The sequence below is a fragment of the Electrophorus electricus genome, chromosome 3, assembly GCF_041902795.1.
Source record: "Electrophorus electricus isolate QZ-2024a chromosome 3, ASM4190279v1, whole genome shotgun sequence".
In the NCBI taxonomy this organism is placed as follows: Eukaryota; Metazoa; Chordata; class Actinopteri; order Gymnotiformes; family Gymnotidae; genus Electrophorus; species Electrophorus electricus.
In genome coordinates, this window is record NC_137499.1 from 25,473,675 (window position 1) to 25,479,490 (window position 5,816).

The following is a 5,816-nucleotide window of genomic DNA, read 5'->3' on the forward strand; positions in this document are numbered from 1 at the left end:
TTTTATGTGGATTTACCTCATTTTTCAAAATTCAGGAATACTTTTCTCCCTCAAACTCAACTTTAAGCAAACTCCCACCCCCACCCCCAATAGCCTGATATTTTCATTTTGGCTGAATAAGTACCTCGCTATTTTGATACCCTCTTCATTACCACCTCTGCAAAAGGAGACATCTTTGAAATGATTTTTGCATGGACTTTGCTGGCAGAAAAAGAACAGCAATTGAGAGAGCATGAGGAAAAATAAGAGAAAATGGAGCCTACAGAAGCATGCAGCTATATTTCAGTATATTCTCAGTATATGCTATTTTCTCTAGCATATGCTGTTATATTGTTATATTGAAATAAATTGTACTATTCTTGTTTTGCAATGGAATATTGGCTTATGTACAATACCAAAGGCAACATGATACATCTCTTAATGTTATCTAATGTTCGTGTTTTTCAGGTCAATGTGTTATGAAAGTTTTCTTGTTGAGAGAAAACTTGTGCTAGTATAATGCGTTTAATTTGAGGTATGTATGAGGTATGTTTTGGTGGTATGAGATATGTTTTTGAGGAATGTTTTGGTGGTTTTAGTGCATTTTGGTTGTGTGGTTAACTGCTGTGCTGAGCTGTGCGTTGGTAAAGAGAATGAGAAATGTATGTAAACAGTAAAAAACTGCTTAGTTAATCAGATCTGTTAAGGTTTGTGATTCCTGGCTATCATAGCATGGGGAGCTTTGTGTGATAGTTGCAGGCTGCCGGTGACGTCATTAAAAGCTTTCTCAGCACATAGCTAAATCTTAGTACCCAACAAGGCCAGCTGAAGCAGTTATTACCCATCTGTCACAGTGCTTAATACTGAATACTGCATTTGGCTGCAATGTTTACATATATGGTATGTGTGGGAACATACAGAACAGAATATGTGTTAAATGTCTAATATGCTCTATCATTTCAACTCATGTATTATTCATTTAAAACATGCATCAAAGGCAGAATATATGGTTTGCTTGATGTCATAATTCAAATTGTTATTTTTGCTCTTTCACATGAATGTTAACATTAAAGTGGATGGGGTGACCTTAATAACTGGGCTACATGATCCATGAGGGAAAAAAAACAGACCTCATATTGACATCACTTGTCAGCACACAGTGAGGTTTTACATTAGATCAAAGCCATCTTATTAAGGTTTCCTGAACAGCGCTATCGAGCAGCTTGACATCCCACAAAGCAATGCTACATAAACACCTTTCTCATAGTATTCATCACAAACGCAAGCAGAGAGCCCAGATGCCATAGCCATATACACAGGGAAGCTTTTAATAAGGCAAAGTAAAAGCCATCAGGGAAAACCGCATCCTCCAGACCATTTTCCTGGAGCCACCTCCTTCCTACCACCCTCTGACCTTTTAGATTTTCACAGCTCTTTGACCTGCAGAAAGGTTCCATGTCAATTACTCACACACTCACTGTTTGGAGGCACTCCTGCCTCTGTGTAATAAAGGGATCCCTCCATTTCATCCATTTTCACCATTCTCTTTTCCTATTATTACTCCCATCAAGAACTGTCTCTCGCCTTATAATCAGGCAGTGGACACAGGGGACATAGTGCCACCTCAGCCTATAAGTGGACTGAACAAGTTAGTTGCTTACTGGAGTGGCTGATTTCTATAAAGGACCTGTGACCTTTCCATGAAAGCCAGAGTGTCAAGAGGAGAGCACAGCCTAAGTATAGCCTTCTTATCAGTGAGTGGGGGTGGTGGTGATGGTTGGGGCCTGTATAAATGTGAGAATCTCAGCCCTGAAGCTGTTCACCTCCTGTGCAGGAGAACCAAATTGGTTGAGTATAGCTCAAGACAGACCACCCCCACCACATTGGAACCACTTCAGCTCACCTACAACCCCAGCCATTCTACAGTTGATCCTGTCACTGGCTCACCTGGGTGCAAGAACATATTTGCAAATGCTGTTCATAGATTTCAGTTCAGCATTCATTATTAATTCCACAATAACATAAAGAAAACCTGAACCTGCTGAGCATCTCCCTTTGTAACTGGATCTCAGACTTTGTGACTGGGAGACTTCAGTCTGTCAGGATCACCTCCAGCACTATCACCCAGAACACTGTGTCACGGTATGGCCCCTCCACCAAACGTCTCCTCATGTGGGTGTGTTCATCACTGTGGCCACGCCCTCCTTGTGTCTCACACTTGCTCCTCATTGTGTCGTTATTATATGTATAAAAGTCTGTCGTTTACGTGTTCATGTTGTTGGTGTTTGACTCCAGTCGTGTGCGTGTTTGAATGTTACATGTTTCATGTTAAATAAACATATGCTTATGTTTCACGCAACTAGTCCCCGCATCCTGTTTAAAACCTCCAGCGTTACACACTGGAGTTCCTCAGGGTTGTAAAGCACAGCTCAAAACACATCATCAAATTTGCTGATGATGCTACAGTGGTGGGCCTCAATAACAATAATGAGTGAACATACAGAGAGGAGGTAGAGAAATTGGTGCAAAGAAAAGAATGTATTTCTTAATCATCATAGGGAGATAATTGGGCACGTTAGGAGGACCCATAGTGAGCCCTCTCCACTGCACATTAATGGCAACTGTGGAGAAATAAAAACAAACAAATAAATAAAAAGTTCCTTGTTGTGCACATCACAGAGAACCTTACCTGGACCCACAAAATCACCTTCCTAGCTAAGAAAGCCAAGAAGGGCTTTCATGTCTACCCTCTACCCCCTTTACCATAACTTCTACCTTCTACCTGCTCTTCCCCAGCAGTGCCTTCACACATTTCCTTTTACTATTCCCTTGAACAGCTCCTACACAAGCACTACATCCAACAGCACTGTGGATGGTCTCTCCACCCTCCTACTGTCCAGCAGAAGGTACTAGATCATCCATGCCACCATTGCTAGACTCCACAACAGCTCCTGCCCAGAGGCAGTCAGGCAACTTAATTCACTACTGCCCCCTTCCTCCAGTACACAGCTAGACTAATCACCACTAGGACTAACGAAACTCATCCCATCACCCACCATAAGTGAACATGCACCAATCTTGCATACCATTGAACACCTGCACTTTAAACTAGAGAATTATCATGTGGATTGTTATGACCTTAGAGGTAATGCTTAGTATGCTGCTACATACACTCATCCCCTACTCTGCTGCTACAGACACTCCTCCCATACTCTGCTGCTACAGACACTCATCCCTCATCCTGTTTCTATAGACACTCATCTGAGGTAATAAAATTATATCAGAAAAGTATGGATGGTCCAGAATAACCTGGTTTCATGCAGGAAAGGCCTCTGTAGGCTTCAACGTAAATCCTCAGGAGGCCTCTTTGACAGGCCTCTAGGGCCCTCAGTCAAGGGGGGTGCCTGGATTCAAGGAAGGGACATCCAGGCCAAGTACCAGAAGAAACAATATGGACATCACCGGAAGAACCAATATGGGCAGCCGGTGATATAGAATAGGATCGCCTTTTAAAAAAAATAGAAGTAGTTCAGGTTGAACATAATGGTACCAATAACTGGTTGGTGTAAGTATTGATTATCAATTTGCATACATTGAATAATGTATGGTTTGGAGAACAATAGTGCTAATTGGACAAGTATGAAAAAATAAAAATGGTTACGTAAGGGTCCTTGAAGAAAATGTATAAAAGGTGTGCCCACCTGAGACTGTTAGTCATTTTCCGGACAATGCCTCATTTGTATCATTGAGCTCAGAATAAAGACGGGATCAGGTATTCTCTTCAATTAACTCCAGAGTCTGTATCTTTATTTCTATTTAGTGTGTATTGAGTAAACAGTCTTGAGCTTAGGAAGATCTAGGAACGACACATCCTCCACCCTGCTGCTACAGACACTCAACCCCTTCCATCCTGCTCCATTCTGTGTCCTTGTCCCTGTGCTCAGTGTTTGGTGTTTTGCATATTTATTGTTTTTATTTAGTCACCTGTCCATTCTGCACTCTTCTTATATCTACTGCAATGGACCCTAGAACCACTGGAAACCTAACACCTATACTGAACTAGCTACACTGACTATATATGATGTACAAAAGCATGGAATTGTCACAAGCTTTGCCACCCAATGAGAGTGGGTTACTTCTTCAGTCTTGGTCCTCCCAAGGTTTCTTCCTTAATTCTGCCCAAGGAGATTTTCCTTACCACTGTTACCACTGGCTATGTCATTAGGGATCTGGACCCAGACATTTTTAATGCTGCTTTGTGACAACACATGCTGTAAAAAGCACCATATAAATTTGACTTTGACTTTGACTATTGTGTTGTGCATTCACACCTTGCAGTCCTGTTTACTGTGTTGCTGTACTGTAGTGTTCTGTTCTGATGCATTGTGCATTCACACTTTGTAGTCCTGTGTAGTGTGCTGCTGTATCTTTGTGTTGCACCATGGACCAGAGGAAATGACATCATATCAAGTTTTGCTGTGACAGTGAAAATGCAATTTTGATCAACCTGATGGTATCGTGCTAATAAACCTATAGACACAGTGAGAAGGTGATTCTGATAAACCCAAGGGCATAGTTTGGTGGGGGGGGCAGGTTACATAAAAGCTCACACAAAACCCAGGGGTGAACATTAATGGCACCCTAATGAACCTGACCAATCTTCTTAATCTATATAAGCAATATGATAAGGGCTTTTTTGGTATAAAGTAAAGTATAAAATACTCCATATATACTTTAATCCTGAAACTGACACACATTTATTATAGGACTCTGTTTCTCATACCAGCACAGCATTTACAAGCTCTTTTCAACCAGAACTAACCTGATGCGTTATTGACTGGTGTGGTGATTGGGGCTATAAGCATGCCTGCAGATTTTTTGTTGTGTTTTGGTCCTCTGTGGATGGTTTCTGTCCAATAATACGGTGGTAATAGTGAGATGTCATGTGGAAGGCGATAAGCTGCACTGATTTCCCCTCTGTACACCTGTATTGATTCAGGCCAGGAAACACAGGAAAGGATGTGTTAATGCAGAATACAGTGCACTATAGGCAGATAAGAAGGCGCAGACAACTCAGATAGATGAAAAGGACATAAGCAGACATGCCAAGGGAGGAATGACATGGGCATAGACACTGACACTGTCCTGTTCTCCTGCTGTCACTGTTCTCTGTACACACAGCGGGAGTGGGTCTGGAATCTGAATCTTCTCAGCAATCAGCAGCTTACTGATATTATAACTGGTGCTGTGTATTTGTGTTATTCATGTGGCTGGTGTTTTGTGGGGAGCAGAACTGCTTAGGATACAAGACTGAAAAATGAGACAGTAACATCCTGTCATATTGTATCAGTGCCAAGGTGCATTCCAGTGTATTCAGGTCTATAGGTGTGAGTTACAAAGCAATCTGACAATGCTTTCCTGTGGCATTGTTTTGGATAAGTAAATGGACAGCCATGCCAGTGTGGGTGCTGTATTCTAATTCCTGCCTGTGCTGAATTCTCATTTCTTACTTTTTTTCCTGCCTCCTTTTACATAAACCAAGTGGCATGATAGTGCACCTACCCAACACCCACATAAATAATACAACTGACCTAGATCTATCTATCTATCTATCTATCTATCTATCTATCTATCTATCTATCTATCTATCTATCTATCTATCTATCTATCTATCTAGTTAGCTAGCTAGCTAGCTAGCTATCTTGCTCTGTCTCTTCCAAATGGTTCCAAAACAATCTTCAACAGCTGCTTGATTTCCTCCTAAACATCAAGGACAGCAGCACTAATTTATGGAGCCAATAAAACAAAAGGAGATACAGCTAAGAGTCCGTGAAAGC